The following is a 20,920-nucleotide window of genomic DNA, read 5'->3' as shown; positions in this document are numbered from 1 at the left end:
TTGTACCAAGTCTCTGCTCTTTGTATTCTGGATATTTTTTCATATTTTATTTTCTATGCCTTAGTCTTTTCTTCTTTTATAAAATGTTGACATATTGATTTTGTTTATTTGAAGGGCAGAAGAGAGATAAACAGAGATGAATCTCCCACTTGCTGGTTTCTCCTTCCAATGCCCACAAAGCCAAGGCTGGGTCAGGCCAAAGCTGGAAGCCAGGAACTCAATCTGGGTCTCTCATACGGGTGTTAGGGACCCAGATGCTTCAACAATTACCTACTGCCTCCCAGGGTGCACAGGATCAGACATTTGGAATCCTGAGTGAGTCAGGACTCAACCCTAGTCCTCCCATATTGGATTCAACCCTAGCCCGTCGATATTGGATAAGAGCATCCCAAGCACCATCATAACTGTTAAGCCCAAAACTTTTTCTATGCCCTAGTTTTTAGATGGGTAGAAGAAAGAGACTGAAGCTATAGATTGCAATGACAGTGATAATGATGGTGGAACCTACAGTCAAATGTATTATTATTATTGTTGCTGCTGCTGTTGTTATTGTTATTGTTGTTGTTGTTGTTATTGAGCATTATTCTACAGGAAAGTGTCAGGTGGTAACAATTCCAGAAAATCAAATGGCTAATGACTCAGATACTCAGAAATAAGTAGTTTTATAGCTTAGGGTGTAGGCAAGGCAGGAAGAGAAGAGGCATTTCCTTATGTGTAGCCTTACATTGGCTCTCTGTAGGCAAAGAAAAACAAGTTGTCTCTCACTCCCTTAACCTTATAGCTAAGGAGAATTTTTGTCAGCTTAGACTATAGCTATAGCTACTTTCCTCCAAATGTCTTGCCAATAGTTGATTCAGAAAGACTTCCCTCAAATATAGTGTTGAAAAAGATTCACTAAAGTATCTCTACAAAATAGATGAAAATTGTGATTGAATGTACTCTCATGAATTTAAAAAGGAAAAAATAATTTAGGACATGGGGTGAGTGCGTTCAGTCATTCATGGGGACAAGTGTTCTTCCTTTGTCTGGTTCTGCTTTGTGTAAAGTTAGTGTTCCCTCAAGTTAGCATTTCTTGGTCCCCTACCAGAGGCGAAGGGAGCAGGTTTACCTTTTGTTGCCGTTGCTCCTTGGGTGAAGGCCTCAGAAGTAATATCAGTTTAACATGGGGACAAGACAAAGGAAAAACACTTGTCTCTTATACGACATCATGCTTGGACCATTGGGCAACAGTATTCGCATGTTTTGCACCCCACATATCACAGGACTAGACTGAGACTCTTCAAGCCATGAATTTAGATTACAGTGGTACTCTGAGAACCTTGGAGAAGAAAATCTGACCATCTCTAGATGTGGGCACTTTAATCTCATTTTTATACAAATGATTTTTCGAGGGCAGTAAGTGGTGCAGTGGAAAAATCATCAAACGCCAGAAAGCAAGGCACCATTTGTTAGTGCCAGCAAAAATAAACAGACAGAAGACAGCCATACAATGGCAGCTATTTGAATGATCAGATGGACGGTATAAACAGCTATGCCAATTTAACCTAAATAAAGTGGAAGATAGATTTTTAAATGTCTGTAAGAAGTAGGAAATGACAAAAAATGACATGATGGGTTTGAAAAAGATCAAATAGGACTTCCAGAAATAATTAAAAAGATAGTAACAGGGCTCAGCAGTTGAGATACCTCTTAAAAGAGATTCCTGCAACTCATATTGGAGCCATTGGTTCAAGTATTGGCTCTACTTCCCATTTAGCTTCTTATTACTATGTATCCTGGCTCAAGAAATGGCTCTTGACCCCCTATGTGGGAAACTTGAGTTGGGTTTCCAAAGCTTGGCTTCATTCCACTCCAGTCTCAACTGTTGTGGGCATTCATAGGGTGAACCAATATATGAAAGATTTTTCTGTATGTCTGTTTTATTATCTCTCTCTCACTTGTGAGGAAAGTGAAAACAAATAGATGCAAATATTTTAAAAGGAAATGGAGATACAGCAACAACTTGAAAAGTCTATGGATGGGTATAACAGCAGATTGGACACAGTGGAAGAGAGGATTAGAGAACTGAAGTGCAAATAAGTTACAACAGAATTGTAGTCCAGAAAAACAAAGATCCAGTTGATGTAATAGAGTCCATAAATAAGCCAAAGATATATAGAAATTTAGTATAGAACATTTAGCTCCTCAAATCAGTATGGAAAAAATACCTGTCCAATAAATGAGACTGAAGGATTAGCATTGTAATACTGTGCTGAAAACCTACCTCAGAGCACCTGTTTGAGCCCCGCACTGCTTTCATCCAGGCACTGCTTTCAATCCAGCTCCCTGCCAATGTGCCTAGAAAAGCAATGGAGGATGACTCAAATACTGGAATCTCTGTCTCCCTCAGCTCACCCTGGCTTCTGGCTTCAGCTTTGATCAGCATTTGGTGCGTGAACCAATGCATGGGTAATATCTTACTCTCTCTCCCCTTTTCCCTTCCTGTCTCCCTCCTCTTGGTCTCTTTGCCTTTCAAATAATTTTTAAAATATTTGTAGTAAATAAGTAATATGGAAAACACATAGATTTCAACATTTCAACCACACATTCAGTTAAATACTAGATGAACTCAAAATTTAGAAGGAAGAAATACCACAGAAAATCAGTAGAATGTGAACTATATTTTAAAAACAAACTGGGAATAGTAAAGACTCTTGAATGTATAAAGAATTTTGCAAAATCATAATGTTGATATTTTTACTAATGAGACAATTTTAAAAGGATGTCTTGCAAAATAATGTCATAAATCAACAAGAGATAATGTCATAAATCAACAAGAGATAACTAATCAAGAAAAACATGTGCAGCTTATTACTGATTAAAGACAAATTTTCTTTAATGAGTGGAATACTTGTATAAAGCACTGTATAAATAATAATTAAATACAGAATGGTTAAAAAATCTATAAAGTATCTCACTGAAAACCAAAACTGTCTTTTAATCACATAAAAAGACGAACGGTTTCATTCATAAAAAGGGATTGCAAATTTACAGTTTTCTTAGCACTCTCTATACTGATTTCCACAGTAATTGTACTAGCCTACACTCCCACCAGTAGTGAAGAAGGGTACCTTTCTCCCCACATCCATGCCAGCAGGTGTTGTCAGTAGAATTCCTAATGCAGGCCAATCTCACTGGAGTTACGTGGAACCTCAAATGTGGTTTGTATTTGCATTTCCCTAATGGCTGGGGAACCTGAGCATTTTTTCGTATGTCTAATTAACCATTTGAACTTGTTCTTTTGAAAAATATCTGCTTATTTCTTTTGGCCATTTCTTCACAGGACTGTTTGTTTTGCTGTCATTGAGTTTCTGAAGCTCTCTGTAAATCCTGGATATTAGTCCCCTATCACTTGTGTAGAGTGCAAATATTTTCTCCCACTCTGCTGGCTGCTTCTTCACTTTGCTAATTGCTTCCTTTACTGTGCAGAAGCTTCTTAGAAGTGAATTTAACTAACGTGCAATACTGTTTTCAATGATCAGATTGGCAAAGATGAAAACATTTGATAATACCTGGTGTTGGCAGGAGCCTAAGGAGATGACTGTGAGTGAATGCAACTGTTATTGCCTTTTTGGATTAAGATTTTAAATCCCATGCCCTTTGATCCAGGAATTACTTCTAGGAATTTATCATGTAGTTATATCACAAAACAAAAGCATTTCAAAAGGTTTGTGATACTTGGAATTAAAAGGTAAGTTTACTTCACTACCGGAAAGTTTGAAACTCATGCACTCAAGGAGTCTTCAACAATTTATTAAAAATGCATACAAAATTCAATCTTTTTGCACCAAAGTAGGCTTATCTTTCAGTTCAGTTTTTTCATGACCATTTCAATGATCACCTCATTGATGAGACAGAATGTCTGTAAAGACAAAAATTTGAAAGTAGTCTAATACTTAATGAGTAACTTGTGAGTCTTCCTGCTAATGTGCCTGCAAGACCAACAGACAACATTCCAACTGCTTGGGTCTCTGTTGGGGTTTCTGGCTCCTGGTTTCAATCTTCTCCAGTCCCAATTGTTGCAGCTATTTGGAGAGTGAACCAGTAAATGGAAGATTTCCCCACCCCCAATTTGTTTCTCTCCTCTCTCTCTGTAGGTCTGCCTTTCAAATAAAAGAATCAGTGTTTTGGAACAAAATGTTTTTCACACAATCTTCGAAGCCCATAGCAGACACTCATAGGTAGCCCCAATGGGATGTGGTACACCTAAGAAGTTATGCAGTTTTAAGACACAAAGCTCAGAGGGCATCAACAAACTATCTATGCTGTCAGCACAACCAGGGGGCAGAGGGCACGTGGGAAGGCTCCACCAGCGATGAATCAGGGCTCCATACATTCCCCCAGGCTCAGGAGACTTGCCACACTCAATTTTCCCAAACCCAAAGAGCCTGCCTGTCTCCTCTTGCATCCAGTTCTCCAACACGCCACCTAATGTTTGTTCACAGCTCATGTTATTGCCAGCTACCCAGTGCCCAAGCCAGGATCCATACCATCTTCAGTAAAATTCTTTTTCCTCACATCCACATCGAGACAGACCAAACCTTCCTGGCTGTGCTCTCACTGTTGCGTCCTCCCCACCTGAGCTGGGGCCTCATCATCTTCTGCCTGGACCACTGCCCCACTCACTGCCCTGCCCCCAACCCTCACTCTCTCTCCCAATCTGTTCCAGTTTACCAGCTGCCTGTAATTCCAGAGAACTCTATGAAAAGCAACCTGGTTTCACCTTCACATACTGGAAGCACTGTTCCCACACCCTTAAGACAGAAGCTTTCTAGACTAAAACACAATTCCTCCACCATTTTCCACTCATTTCCTGCATACCTCTGCGTTCAGGTTCTATTCTCACACACTGGCATGCATGTTTTCTATGCAACCCATTCTGCACTTTCACACGTCTCCCCGTCTTTTGTGGTGTCCAGTCTTCTCAGACTCCTTTCTCAGCTCTTTCACCTGTCTGCCTGCCTCAGGACCCACCTCACTGCTTACCACTCCCATCTCTCCTCCCCACTCCTGGCAGCATCAATGGCATGAGGCACAGGTTTCTATAACAGTGATTGTACCACACTGGCTGTTGGTTGCTCCTCTGAGCTAGAGGGTAAGGTTGAATACTCATCAAGCAACATAAGTTTTGAGGGGAAAAATATTCTTATTTGCAAGGCATGTGTTGGCTATGGAAGTGGCATCACTGAATGAGTGAGGCTCGCTTCCATGAAGTGTCAAATCCCGTGGAGAAGACAGACACTCAGCAAATCAATTTCACAAATCATCATTTGTCATGGTAAGTGCTGCCAAGAAAAAAATATAGGATGCCGTGAGAAGAAGGGCCTGGGACAACTTCCCTGTAGAAAAAGATCTTTAAACCAGGGTCAGAATGAGCGGGCCAGGAGAAGATGTAGGGCAGAGTACATTTCAGGTGGAGGGAATAGCACCTGAGGGCACCATGGACAAGAAGTCTATGCTGGGTGAAGAGCAGAAATCACAAAACAAAGCAATGTACAAGCAGAACGGTGAGTCTAGAGGGTGGGCAGACAGATGGGGGCTGACAGTGCTGAGGGTATGAACAGGGACCTGGGTGCTGAATTATCTGTGTGCTCCCCAGGGCCACATGCACCCACCTCCAACCCAGATCTGCAGTGTGGGGCTGCTGTCCTTTCCATCATGCGGCTTGAAATACAATCCCATATGTGCTTTCATTGTAACCACAAAATACCCAAATGCCTAAACATCGTGATAAAAGTAGACAATCCATGTTCAGCTTCTGCTAGAAATGCTCCAATTGTCTTGCACATCACCTGAGATGTGATTTTTTTTTTTCAGTACACCAATTTGATGCCTAGTGTCTGGGGAACATGGCTGCAGGTTGAAGAAGAGCATTTCCGTTTTGCTGAAACCCTGGAAACAAGTCATACGGACATGTACATGGAACAAAGAAACATGGGAATATAAATAACTCGATAGCCCATGGGCACCTCCACCCTGGCATTCCTGGGGGCTGAGGGTAGTTACTAGGCTGTGTGGCTCGTGTCTTGGGGCATCAGGAGTCCCTAAATTCTTCTACACTGACCCTTAGGTGGGTTGGAAGTAGAGGTGGAATGGAAAGTGAGTTTGGCAGGTCCAGCCAGCCCCGTATCCAATGAGTCATGTGTCCATGCTGCTATCCACACACGTGAGTCACCAAGGGAGCTGTGTAGATGGCTGTCAAGAGCCATGCCTAAAAATAACAGTTCCACTGAAGGGTGGGGCTGGAGACAGGTGTTGTATCAGACTTGGCTGCTGGCTCCGAAAATTCCCGCACTTCAAGTAGCAAGTGGAATGAAGGCTGAAGACACCAGCCCACTCTACCCTCTCCTCTTCACTCCAGGAGGGAGAGTCAAAACAGGTGTCCCGGTAGGGGGACTTCAGGGTCATGAAGCCTCCTTAGTGCTTAGTTCTGAAGCTGCTGCCTGGAGTTCTTGACTCAAGCCCCATGTCTTACTTCAGAACCTTGATCTTTGATGCGCGGTAAGTCAGGACAACACATCCGGCTACAGTCAACCTAAGGTCGTTGGAGCTCCAAGGAAACTGGGACTGTTTTCTTCCACCTCTTTCTCTCATCCTCCTCCCACAGTTCCGTTCCTCACCCTCCATGGGGCAGGGAACCTTGTCTGTCCTGTTTTCACTTCCATCTCAGCGTCTAGCACAGAGTAGGAGCTAAATAAATATTTGCTTAAGGAAAAATGGAAAGAATGTCTCCAGTTCAGCCCTCAGAGTTTGCAGGCAAGGAAACTGAGCAGGAGTCGAAGCGATCACAGGGTCACGCAGCCAGGAAGCAGAGCCAGCAGTGAGCCTGTCTGCTCTCTGACTCCTCACCCCTCTCTCCCTCTGCTGCGACGTGCTGCTGCCGGGACTGAATGTGGCCCAGGGCAGGGAGGCTGAGCTTGAGGCTGCTGCCACTAAGCTGGAAAGACAACATGCTGAGGCCCAAAAGACAGTAAGCTGGGAGCAAAGAGGGGTTACAGACCAAAGCTTGCCACTGAGGACTTCCCAGCAAAGCCACAAAACACAGCGGTGTCCCTTTTCTGGGCTGCTAGATTGGCCTAAAATTACTTTTAAAGTGACAGAGGCTAATGACCTGTGCTCTACTCGGGACCACAGACGTCTCTTGGAAGGACAACTATCCCAGGGTTAAACCAGTGGTGTGTGTGCTTGGGTGCTTGGGTTTTCTTTTTGTTTGTCTTTCTTTTCCCCCTTGATTAACCAATTGTTGATATCTGTCCATGGTCAAGGAGCCAGAAGGAAGACCATCCAAAGAGGACAAAAGTCAGACTGGCAAGTGGGCTGGCTGGGAAAAAAACTCCAGATTCTTCGCATTTAGTCCCTGAGGACAAAGGGATTTAAAATTCACTGTAGGAGAAGGTCAGGCAAGGGGGCATGGAAGCATGTAGAAAGGATCACAGTGGCTGCAGAACTGGCCAGTCTTCATGTAGCCCCACGTTGACTTTCTGTCTGAAACAGATCCATCAAGGAAGAGGCCAGGGAAGTTGCAGGAACCATAGAGTAGGCTGAGGGGCTGGGGAGAGGCACAAGGGGAGGCCCCTCCTGGCCGCCTGTTCCATGCGAGGGAGCACAGCCCTGCCTGGCTTGCAGTCCAAGTCCCAAGATAGAAAGATTCTATCTTGGTTCCTAGCCTGCAGGATGTCAGGCTTTGGTTCTGTTTTGTTAGAGAAAGTTCTAGAACCAAGGCAGGAACTCACACATCAGAGGTTCCTCTAGATGTGCTTAGTTTGAGTTTATTGGCCCCCCCACCAGAGGAAAGTACCTGATGCTTCCTTACAGGTTTATGTTAAGTCAGCCTGCCCCTGTCCAGGTATTTTGGGCACAGAATCAAGCGTTATTGGAAGATGCCTGCTCATTGGACCAAGCTGTTGGGTCGGTACCTGCAGGGATTGGTTTGGCTGGCTATGACAGCCACAGCTTACCATAGAGGTCATGAAGTTCCATCAGCTTGAAGGAGGAGGAAGCTATTGAGGCATGGAAATGGAAGTTTTAAATGATTTCTAGGCTTTGGGTTTTGTTTTCTAACTACAAGGACTGATAATGTGGTGCAGTGTGTTAGCCACTTCAGGTGCTGGCATTCCATATTCAAGCACTAGTTCATGTCCTGGCTGTTCCACTTCTGCTCCACCTCCCTGTTAATGCACCTGGGAAATGATTCAAGTATGCTTAGACCTCACCACCCATGTAGGACACCCAGACAAAACCACTAGCTCCTAACTTCTGCTGGGCCACATCCTGATCACTGTGGCTATTTGGGGGACAAAAGAGTGGCTGGAAGGTCTGTTGTTCCTTGTCTCTGTTGCTCTGACTTTCAAATAAATAAATTCTCTAAAATATTTTATTAGAAGAAAAAAAAAATAGCTCTCTTCCTAAGGGGCCCAGAATGTATGGGAGTGTGAGAAGCATGTTTATTTTGAATCTAAGTTGTAAAGCACACACTTCCAAGGCAACAGAAGAACTCCCACACAGGCTGGGGGAAGGCTGACGGCTTGTGTTTGTTTTGTTTCTGTTTAAAACAACAGTATTAGCATAAGATCCTAGTCTACACATTCAGCGAAGTAGGATGTGCTTGATAGCCCCCGTGATGGCAATGATGATGACCAACAAAGAGCACAGAATAAAAGGAGAAAAAAAAAAAAGCAGAAGGCAATCCCCACAGCCACACGGATGGCAACCTCCATAAACTAGTCAGCTTCCTTATCAGAGATTTACATGTAAAATCCCTTGATATAACCCAGCAGGAAATTGAACAAGTGATCCTATGTCCAGACTTGGAAACAAAAATAACCACTTAGGGCCTACACACATTAGTTTGTTCAAACTTGTGCTGATAAAAGTCTTCCTGGCAGGGACTGTGGTGTGTAGTTATGAGAGGGAGAGCTTGCTGGAGCCATGATTGACAACTGAAACAATCGCAAATGCATAACACAGGAAAACAGACTGGGCAGGAGGTTCAGCTGGTACAGGCAGCCAGGGAGATGAGGCTGAGTGGGCGCTACGTCATAGAACTTTGTGTCAGTCATGGTAAATAGGAAAGAATCCACTCGCTGCACTGCCAGCAAACAATGCAGTCTCCTAATTTCACTCCCAAGCATCCTGCCATAACTCACACGAGCTCATGTGTGTACACACACACAAGCACTTCGAAAAATTCATGGAAGAATAAAATGAACAGACATTGATGTTTGCGCAAAACACTTTTTTGAAATCCAGGTGTCATTTTCTTCGTAATAAAACTTTTTTATGAAATTTCTGAAGATGGCATGTGACCATGAGTTTCAAAATTGTTGGCACTAAACTAAACATACCTTTTCATTTGCACGGTCCTCCCATTTTGGAAAGTACCCTCCTCCACACACAGATCTTTCACATTCTTGCTTTAAACATAAGTCCACTCCAGTGAGTTTGTTTCCCCATGAGTGGCAGTGGTTGTGCAATTTCTGATTTCTTGTCTCTGGAACCAGCTCAGCTCTGCCTGCCCAACCTTTCAGACCAAACCCCAGGCTGACCGCCGCAGCCCGTGGAGGCCAGTGCGTGCAGCGTTCCTCTTGGATCTCCGGGCGCTGGCTCCTCGCATACCACCGACATGGTCTGTTTATGTGTCCCTTTGTCCTGAGTATTGTGTGGGAGCAACATCAGAAAAGAAAAACTAATCCCTGCAAGTGGGGAGATCGTGGGAGCTGGGAGAAATGAACACATGTCGCTCATTTCATTTTCTGGTGATGTCAGAGTCAAAAAAATATGCCTTTAAAAAAAATTACACTCATTGAAGAATGCTGCTTCTCCCCAGGTCTGTACCCTCAAAGGAGGGAAGTGCCCTCAGCAGTTTCCCCCTCAAAAAACCCAACCAAAGGAGCTCAGGTTCAATCTGGGTGGAGTGAAGTTGTCTGTTCACACCAGGGCCAGTATATTCATGGGGCTGGTGGGGGCAGGGTGGGAGAGGAGACGGGAGGTAGGGTGGGCCTGGAGCCTGAGGAGGGACCCAAGGATGGATGGTGTTCCAGGCAAGGCTGACACTTGATGGATGGGGTGTAGCATGCAGGGGGTTTGGCGGTTCTGCCACAGGGCTCTGGCCGCCCTGCTGGCCGCTCTGGTTCTACGTCCTGGTAAAAATGCGGGAGAAAAGGGTTAAATAAATGTTTGTGATATGATACGGTGGTTGTTTATTCAAGGAATGACACATTATTGGCTCCCAACATAGCCCTGAAAAATAGTACAAAGGAGCTGGCTCTCGGCTCATGGGTGATGTGATTGCCTCCTGATTCGGCTCCTTCCTAGGAACCCTGTGCCCTGGGAATCAGAAAGGCGAATGGCCCTGCACTCGGAGATGGCAATGGGGGGGTGCTGCCCACAGCTGGGAGGGCTTATCCTCTTGGCCTCTCTTCATCCTAGGCAAGTCTGGCGCAGAGCTGGGGGTCCTGCGTCCTCCAGGGACCCTGCTCACCATTCCAGGGAGGCTGTGGGGCAGGCAGCCTCACATTCACGCTGCTTCTCGGAACAGGGGCAAAGCCAGATCATCAGGAGGGGGGATTTTTCCCCAGGAGCTCTAGGTTACTAGTTTTGCCTCCAGCTGTGGACCAGTCCTTTCCCCAGCTATTGCCACGTTCTATGAACACAAGCCTCCCCCATCCCCGCCTGCATGCCTGCGTGTGTTTCTGTGCAAACCTCTGGGGACATCACTAGCTATCTACGTGGGGCTCAAGGGATTTCAAAGCTGGTCCTGGGGAAGAATTCAGCCCCGACCCCCCAGACAAGGAGACTTTCACCTAAAGTCTATGCACTTAGCCTGGGGGAGGGACTGCCAGTGGCTGCCAAGACTGAAAATGACCCAGAGACCTGGCCTAGAAGATGTGTGGCCAGGACTACTGTTTGTGTCCCTGTCCTGCTTCAGATGCTGTTCTACCCTGGCTCCTGCCTGCACAGGAAGGGATTGGAACCCTGTATGCTTCCACCCAAGCCCTTCCCTCCCTCTGTTCATCCTTCCCCTGGCAGCTGGTATTTGAATCAGACGTTTGGCATGGTTGCCATTTGAAGAACCTTCAGTGCCAAGATCAAAAACGCAGGAGAAGAGAAGCTGCAACTCCAGTGCCCTGGGAACTACTGTGTGGCTTTCACTATAGCCCTGCCAGCTTATCAGGCCCTGTGCTCATGTGTAAGACATCAGGCACCAGCCTGGGGAACCCGGTGCCCTCCAGACGCGATGACTAAGGTCCAAGCTGACGTTATCAAGCATCCACATTGAGGCTATTTTTATGATTGCACTCAGTACTAATAGGGCTTGTTCAGTGTACACAGCCATGTGCTCATTCTTGAACTATACAAGATAAGATCCTCAGCCCAGGGAGCTTACCGCCTGACTTTTGCATAAACCAGATGGCAGAAAATGGTTTCCCTCTGCCCATCAGCAATGATGGAGGGGGTGGAGCTGGGAAGGGTGCTGTCAGTCAAGTCAGAACCCTGCCCCGGTGAGACCTGGGCTCTAGCTCGTAATCTCATGTGTCTTTTCCACCATAGACTGGGTATTCTGTAAGGAGGAATCCTGATAATCAAACTGCTTTGAATATCAGATTGATTAGAACATCATTTGGTCCTCTATTGGCCTCCCCTCAAACACACACATACGTTGTATATGGACACACAAATATGGCCTGGATTGCCAGCATAGCCGTGAATGACCATGGGCTGTCAGTAGGAACACTACAAGGATGTGATCACTATACCTGCCCCTGTCTGAATCACAAGCCTGATGATCAGGAACCCCCAGTCAGGGTGCCCAGCACATCACTCAAGTTTCTGGGACAGTTTCAGCCTGGGTCACTCCAGCCAGCAGCACCACTGTCTCCCAGGGAAGCTCCCTGCACTGGAGCAGGTCATGTGACCTTGAGTCTCAAGCCTTTTGTGACCACATGGGAAAGCAGTGGAAGATGGCCCAAGGTCTTGGGACCCTCCACCCACGTAGAAGACCCAGAAGAAGTTCCTGGCTTTAGATCAACTCAGCTATGCCTATTGTGGCCATTTGGGGTGTGAGTCAGTAGAAGGAAAATCGTTCTCTATGAAACTGGCTTCCAAATAAAATATAAATACATCTTTACAAAATACCTTAGGTTATACAATTTAGTTTTTAAATTTTCTTTTAGCATGAGCCCAACTTTTAACATGACCTCAATCACACAATAAACATACAAAGTATTTCCTAAAACACAGGTCACCACAGAACTGTGCAGATAATTTGGAGCTCCCTCTCCTAAATTGGCAAAGACCACCAGAGAGCAGGACAATTGGTGAATGGCTTCAGTCCACTTCAGAACTGTATTTTGAATTCTACTTGGTGGTTTGTATTAAGCTTCTATTAAGGGTGGGCATTTTAAATAAAGCATATGTGGCTATATTTGCTTTAAGGATGTTGTTGAGGTCTTGTCCATTACATCACACAATGCCTCTTTTTAAGAGGTCTCAAGAGAAACATTCTTCTCATATCTTATTGCTAAAAAATGTTTTGCTTCTCGTTAACATGATTTTAAAGTCTTATTGACAATACAAACTGGGTAACTCAACTTACTTTAATATTTTTCTTGATCACTAGGAAATTAGAGCTGAAGTTATGGGCATCTTTAAGCCACCATGTAAAATTACAGCACATGTAATTGTATCCTAAACTCTGATCTAGTTTTGTCTTATGCATCTCTCATTTTATTTTTCCCTGACCACCCCCCCCATATACACACCAGGGGTATGTGTGTGTGTGCACACAAGTCCATGTGCATGTATGCACATGCAGTAATGCCCTTTCTCTGTGAGGAGCAGGTTCTAAGATTCACAATGGATGCCTGAAACCATGGATAGGTCAAGAACTTACATAAACTACCCTTTCTCCACCAAACACCCTGAAGTGTGCCACCTAACACCAGAGTCCATTAGTTCTTCCATGTTTCTATGCCCTGGTAAACCTTTGCATCACAATTCTTGTACTTTGGAGACATTATTGAATAAGAAATATGTTCTCTGAACACAAGTCCTGCGGTACAACAGCAGATCTGCTCACCAACTAGGTCACAAAGTGACTAACAGGCAGGCAGCGTATATAGCATAGACATGCTACACAGAGGAATGATTCATACCTCTGGGTGGGGTGGGGGGCTGATGATGTGAGATTTCATCTTAATACTCAAAAGAGGTGACCTTCTGAAACTTCCCATTTTATATCTGAGACAGAGTTGGTCAAAGGTAGCTGAAACCTCACAAAGCAGTACTATGGATAAGGGAGGACTACTGTGTATGCTAGTAAGTGTATGTACTAGTGAATACATACAACTATGCTAAATATTTATTTATTAATTTACTTAAGCAGTGTAGGCTATCTAAACAATTCATACCATGCTCTTGTGCAAACATATACAAAGGAATATAAATGTATGTTCCTACATTTCCTCAATGCTTTATCTCCTATGGTTTAGCACACTTTATGGCATTTGGGAATAACATCTAGACAAGCAAGTTGCCATACAGATGACTTGGACAGAACTAGTGTTGAGGCAGTGTGACAGTGAGTCACATGATGCCAGTTTGAACTGAGGCTGTGAATGTTCATATGGGCAGAAGGAAATATCATCAAGAAACATTTATAAAGCAGATACATCTCAACTTAATGCTGGCTTAGCTGGTATGGGAAGACAAATGACCTCTGGGCTTCTGATTTAGATCGTAGAGCTACCATTTGGGGCAAGGAGTGCTTTGGGAGGAGCATTCGATTTGGTGCATGCTGTTCTATAGGAAGTTGTCTAGGGCAGCCGCAGGGAGATGTGAAGGTTTTTCTACCACTCCATTGATTTCCATTTATGTTCATTTGTTTCTATTGTGTGTCTCTGCTTGGAAAACAGTCATCTTAGCTTTTACCATTAACCGCGCTTGAGCCATTCTTCTGGGCTTCATTGAGATCTGATACTCCCAAGAGTACTTACTGCCCACATCATTTGGATGACCTGCAGTAGCACTTGTTACCAGAGCTGTCTTTGGAGCAAAGTCTCAAAGCACCTTATGCTGCTATTCCACTTGCCATATATCACAAATGAAATTTGGCTGCTTGTTCATTCAGCAAACATCTAGTGTGAACCATCCGCGCTGCCCTAGTTGATGGACAGGCAAATGACTCACTCACTGTCCACTGGGAGAGGGGGTGAAAACACATAAGCAAGTCTTCCCGTGTCCTTTGACAGCCTGTTCTCTTCATTGTCTCTCATGGCAGCTTGTTCAGGATGCACAAAAAGCAGATCAGGTGTCTGGTCATTGATTCAAGCCTGCAGAATAGACATTTTATAGCCAATTTGGGTGAGTGAAGTTTGCTCTCTTTTTGAGCCATCAAAATTTTCTCTTCCCATTCAGTGTGAGTCATGACAGTCTTAAACTATGCTGTCCCTCAGATGAGGATTTTTCCCCACATTGCTAAGGTAGCCCATTCCCATTGCTTTCACATCCCCACGCCCCTTAGAGAGGTAAAGTCGAATGAGAACTTCTAACATGGAGGCAGTTTTTGCTTCTACAAAATGCACTTGATTTTTATTAACTGCCGTAGTATCCCCATTATGGCACGTAAAGGTCCTTTGCTCTCAGATAGTTGAGATGTGAAGGGCCACTTGGCAGTATTGCAGAAAGTGGTGAGTGGTGGGTGGGAAAAAGTGATTCTCAGAATGATCTGGATCAGCCCTTAGCTGGCTGCTTCAACATGAGCAAGCCACAAACTGCCCCTGCTGGGAGCCACCGCAGGATGCTCGGTGTTCCTCTGGCTTCTTGCAGGGGATTTTCTTTTCAGATGTCTACAGTTAGAGTTTTCCAGAATGATCATTACTCAGAGTGAATTGTTTGAACTCCAGCTGTCAATGGAAGAGCTACTAGCTTCTGAGGTTAAGCAGTTTCTTATGGGTATTTTCTGGAACAGACATTGAAGATGAGCTTGAGCGCATTGGATGGCGTTCTGAAGTTTCAGGGCCTTGTATCCCTGGCATTCAAGACGGTGTCTGTGTGAATTTTTGGCATGGTGGAATGGAGAAAGTTCAGGCTGTAGAGTGGATGACAGTCACCTGGCCCCACCACTCACTTCTGATGGGTCTCAGGATAGGATTTGAGATCTTCCTAGATTTCCGTCTCTTTAAGAAAACTGGCAAATGCACAGAGGTGTGTGCTTGACTCTGCAGTTTCCCACCAAGCTCTGTAACCTCTTGTACACCGTGGGTACAGATGTGGACACACCACACTTGGTTTAAACTGTGTTTAAACTTGGTTTAAAGTTGCAAGCTCTTTTAGTTTTCACAACAAGGACAGTGTGTGACAATTCCTAACATTGTGAAAACAAACAGTATCTTGGCTCTGTTTGGTGCCCTGTGGAGTCAGGAAGAGTGCATAGGCTTTAAAAGCAGAAAGGCTGGGGTCAAAGTCACAGCATTTCTATACAGGAACTGCATGGATCTGAGCAGCCCCTTTTTCATCCCTAAGTTTCATTTACTTCCCCCACATACAGGACACTCCACTTGCACCGGTGTTGGCACATAGCACGTATATAATAAATTGTAGCTCATATGTTATGGTGTCTACAGACTCTATAAAGTCATTTGAGTTCATTAATCAAATAACTAATGGGTAACCGTTTTAGTTTATTCTACAAAAGAATGAAGTAACAACTTCTTGATGCTGAAGCAAAAGCAAATATACGTATTATCCAGGCTTGGTTTAATCATTTGTAGAACACAAGGGTGAACCAGATACTTTTAAAGGCCTCTATTGGTTTGTACTTTTTGTGTGACTCATAATCAGAATCTGGATGTAATTCCAAAATAATTCAAAGAGATAAGTTCCAAAGTGTAGTTTTAAGTAAAAACAGCATCAAAGTAATAAATTCAAGTATGATTATTTTGGAGGGTAGTATTTATTTGGAAGTGTAATTCAAGTCAGGTTATTTTAACAATATGCTTTGAATGTCTATCTTGCTACATTCCAGTGACTTGGTTAAATTTTGAAGCTGTATTTTAGCTATATAGAAAGAACAAGAAGAGATGGAGACAGATTAAAGCAAGGGGTCAGGACAGGAGTAAGGTGATCAGGGCTGATTCCATATTCACCATGGAATTGTCTGCGTAGTGTGCCTTACTCTATACCATGAGTGTCTTCTTGGAAGTAGCTTGGGAGCATTTGCAAACTGAATCATGCTTTCAAGTGTAACAGGCATTCCCATGCTAAAATTTTTTTGTCAAAATTACTGTTATTTTCTAGTTCAAAATCTATATTGGATTTGCCTAAAGAATGCTCAACTCTGATTCTTTTCCTGGAGAAGAGAAATGATGTCAAGCCACCCTGGTGGGAGTCTGGTGTAGGAACAGTCTGTCTGGCCTTCTGGGTTCTCTGGGGAAAGTGGATGGGGAAGAGGAATAGACACATATTCCAGAACTGGATTTTGAATGGGCTTTTGGCCAAACTTGGCCCAAATTCTGAACTGAGAGAAAGCACTGACCCAAGCTAAATGTTGTCTCAAGGCCAACTTACTTTAGACACGCTGTCCTCTGCCAGGCAGGCCAGCGCCCTCTCCCTAAGGCATTTTCTGACCAGGGGAAGGAAGTGTTGGGAGAGGAAGCTATTCTCTTGCTCCTTCTACTGCGGAATCCCAGTTGTCACGCAGCTCCCATGATTGGGAGGGAGGGAGGGGAGGAGAAGGCTGGCAAGTGGAAGGAAAGGCAGTGGGGCCACCCATGGAGACACAGGGCTTAGACAAAGCCAGGGAAAGCCAGGAGGGAGTCATCAGAGAAGAGAACAAATTGAGAGGAAAGAAAAGGCAGGGATTCAGAAAGCCTCATGAACAAGATAGAAAAGGAGGAAGGCCAGAGCCTTCCAGTGTAAGTGAGCCAGGAAGAAACACACGAGTTTGGAACAAGTTCAGAATTCCTGCAGGTGAGAACAGGACCCTTTTTGATTTAGTTACATTTTCTGTGGTTCATTCTTCAATGGAAAGTCCAACGTAACTTTCCTTTAGGCTTTTCATCTTAATACACATCTGTAAAGACCAGATAGTATCTTAGCAGGATTTCTTCCTCTATAGAGTACATTTTCAATAGAAATTGTATTTAGGTGCAGCCTGGTGAACTGTTGGGGGCAACAAAGTTGGAAAGGAGAGTTGGAGAGGGAAAAGGGATTAATATGCAAAATTGAGTTTACATTCAGTTTTAAAATCACTGCTTCGTTATTAATATAACCATAAAGAAGTACAGAACTGGCTAACTGGGATACCAAGATCCAGTTGCCAACATCCCCTGTCTTGGGGAGACCCAAAACGCATAGGTTCATGGATCATTCAAATGTTCACGCCACTGGGATGGTTATCAAAACAGCACTGAAAGAGAGTAAATTCCTAGAAAGGATTTCAGCCCTTGCGAAGTATCTGTCTTCCCAGAGGTAGACTCACAGCACAGAAGAAACAAAGAAAAGTTGAATCGGATGGTTCAAGTAACTCATACCTTAGGTAAACAACCTTTGGGAGATAAGGGTGGGTAGAAGTCAACATATTGAGCTACAAAGTCACAACCTCGACCAACCAGAATCCACCTTGGATGTTAATAGCCCATATCAGGCCTGGAGATAACATTCCCGTGACGGCTGATTCTTCTTCATTGAGCTGTTTGCACACTTGCAATTATGTACCTAATCAGTTAGGATTATTTGTTTAATACCTGTCTTCCCCTCTGGAAGGAGAATTTATTGAAGAGTTGCCCTAGCATGTTGTGGGTGTTCAACTAATCTGTTATCTGACTGCAAATACCACTCCAGTGAACCACAGAGAAAGCACCTCCTCTCATTGTTGTGGCTAGCTTAAAAGAAATGACATAGGATAAATGTTTGGCTTAGTGTTTCAGACACTCGTTAAGACACTCATGTCCCACATGGGAGTACCTGGATTTGATAAGCACCTCTGGCTCCAGACTCCAGCTTTCAGCCAGTGCAGGCCGTGGGAGACAGCAAGTGATGGCTCATGTATTTAGGTCCCTGCCACATCTGTGAGAAAAGCCTGGATTGGGTCCCCAGATCCATGCTTTGAAATCCCAGCCTTTACGTGGCTTTAGAGAGTGAACCAGAGGAAAGAAGGAAAGAAAGTCATTCCTTTCTCTCTCTCTCTCTGATTCTTCTTCTCTGTCTCCCTCTTTCTTTCATCCCTTTTTCTCTTCTTGCAAATAAAATAATTATAAGAATTGGTTTAAAATCATGGAAAAGCAGTTGACATTGTTGATGACTCAGCTCTCCTCTCAATTTGCTGGACAACCGTAGATTAATCATTTCCCCTCTCTCTATTTCTGACTTCTCCACTATGAAATGACAAGGTTGGGTGTGATGCTCTCTGAGGTCAGTTCCAACTGTGATACTCCTTGAGCCAGCATCTTACAAAGTGGACAACGGAGGCTTGCTTGTGACCAGAGCAGAGTATTAGGAACAGATCAAAACTGCAAAAATGCCACTTATAGAAAAAATGAGGATAGGGTTTTTTGTTTTGTTTTGTTTTGTTTTTAATGAAATCTGCTTAGGTTGCACAATGCTAGTGTTCCTTTTGTGAGAGAGGAAGGCCAGAGGATATGATTACTTAATCTGCCACTGAGCTTCCTGGGCAGCTCCGGCCAAGCTAAAGATACCTATCACTCTTGTTCAAGGTTCATTTCCTACCGACTTGTCACACTGTTGAATTATTGTTGAGCAGAAGTCCAAAAGGGGAAATATTTTGCAAATTGAAGTAGGACCCTGGAGCTATACTGCTACGATTACTGATACAGATTTCCCCAGAACCACCGAGGGCACTGAGGTCATGGTGAGGAATCCTCAACCTGAGAAGGAACCATTGAGAGCTGATTCTACCAGCACAGCTGAGCTTCCTTGAACATTTCCCCAAAGAAGCAATGAAAAATAGGTCCTTTTGACTCTTCCTGAACCATTTGTTTCTTTTGAAAAAATATACAAGTGTACTTTAAAGAATGTTTGGAAAAAATGGAACTAAGAAGTTTGTTTTGGTACACATAAGTTTTGAAATCACAGTTTTTTAGATGTAATAGGCATTTTCCATGAACTCTTGATTCTTCATACCATTTTGGAAAAGGACTTTCATTTTCATTTTTTTAAGAAACCCAATGATATTCATTTTTTAAGATAATTTGATTATCTATATTTAAATTATGAGTTACACATAGATTATAAAAACTTTCTTGATCATACGATGTTAGACTTTCTGCCATTGTCTAAACCTATAATGTCATGACACACTTAAATCGCAAAATGATGGACTTATGACTTTTTGAAGAGCTGTACTATTATAATAATATAGGGGAAATCAGTGGGGGGGGAGGGCAGTTACGGAGGGACGAGGAGCAATCCATTAGCCTCTGGAACTGTATTATAAAATAAATTTAAAAAAAGAAAAAAAGTTATGTCTTTTTACTTGGAAAAATAGAATGTTGAGAAATTTAAAAAAAATAGTAGTGCAGAGGGCCATACACATCATCCCAAATAACTGCTTTGTTTTTGTGGCAAGGGCAGCTACAGTCCATTCTGTAATCATTTCAAGTACAGTGTTCTCTCCCCAAGGGCAGTCTTTATTGCGAAGCTTCGATTTCCCTACCTGTTCCTTCTACATACCTGCTGTTGTGTTTCCTTTCATCTACATCTTGTCATTTCCTGCTCCCACTCCTGACAACCACTGTTTCATTCTCTGTCTCCCTTAGATCTAACTTTGTTTTTAATTTAGGCCTCACGTAGAAGTGATATCATGCACTATCTTTTTTCTATCTGTCTTATTTTTTTATAAGATAGTGCCCATCCCACAAGTCCACCTATATTGTGGCAAGTACGAGGATGCAACCTATTTTTATAGGACTAAATAATGTCCCATTGTATATATTGAATTCACACAGCACATTTTTTTAAAATAAATTCATCTATGGATGGACTTGTAGGTTGTTTCCACATCTTGGCCACAATAAATAATGATGCAGCAAACATGGGAGTGCAGATGTCTTACAACTTGGTGACTTCATTTCCTTTGGGTCCACGCCCAGAAAAGGGATTGCTGGGTGATATGGAAATTCTATTATTTGTAACTTCTTTCAGAATATCCATGTTGTCTTACATGATGGCAGTAGCAGTTGACATTCCCACAGCGTACATGAGCTCCCTTTTCTCCACACTCTCACCAGCATTTGTCATCTCTTGACTTTGTGGTAATACCCATCCTGACAAGTGTGTGAGATGAAATGAACATTTAAATAAGACCTTTTGATATGGTCCCACGTAAAGAGCACTTTCTGGATTAATGTCATATTTGTCTCCAGAAAAAGGAAGGATGATGTGTCCGCAGCTTTTCCGAGTCTCAACACAGATAAATATAGATAATAAAATTATTTTTTAAAAATGAACACCATTGGGTTTCTTTTAAAAAAAATGAAGATGAAAGTGCATTTCCAAAATGGTATGAAGAATCAAGAATTCGTGGAAAATGCATATTATATTGTTCAGTCTTAAAACTCCCACTGTCCTGAAAAAGTCTGTGATGATGAAAAGAATGGTAACACATCTGGGGATAGGCTTTCGGAACCCCAGCTCACCACTGGGCGAGTTCCTGCATCTCTGAGTCTTACTTAGCTTTCCTGGGAATGGTGCACCCAGGTGTCCGTATGCTATGGGTTCTGTAAGGACTCTGTGGGGTCCAAAAGTAAGGCAGGTGGGAAGACAGAGGAGCCAGAGAGTGTTGGGCACTGGTTCCCACCACTAGAATTCTGAAACACATTTCGTATGTTTCGAATCTGGATAGGATTTTACTGAATGAAGATTC

The sequence above is a fragment of the Ochotona princeps genome, chromosome 18 (assembly GCF_030435755.1).
Source record: "Ochotona princeps isolate mOchPri1 chromosome 18, mOchPri1.hap1, whole genome shotgun sequence".
Classification (NCBI taxonomy): Eukaryota; Metazoa; Chordata; class Mammalia; order Lagomorpha; family Ochotonidae; genus Ochotona; species Ochotona princeps.
Note: the sequence above shows the minus strand (reverse complement) of the source record.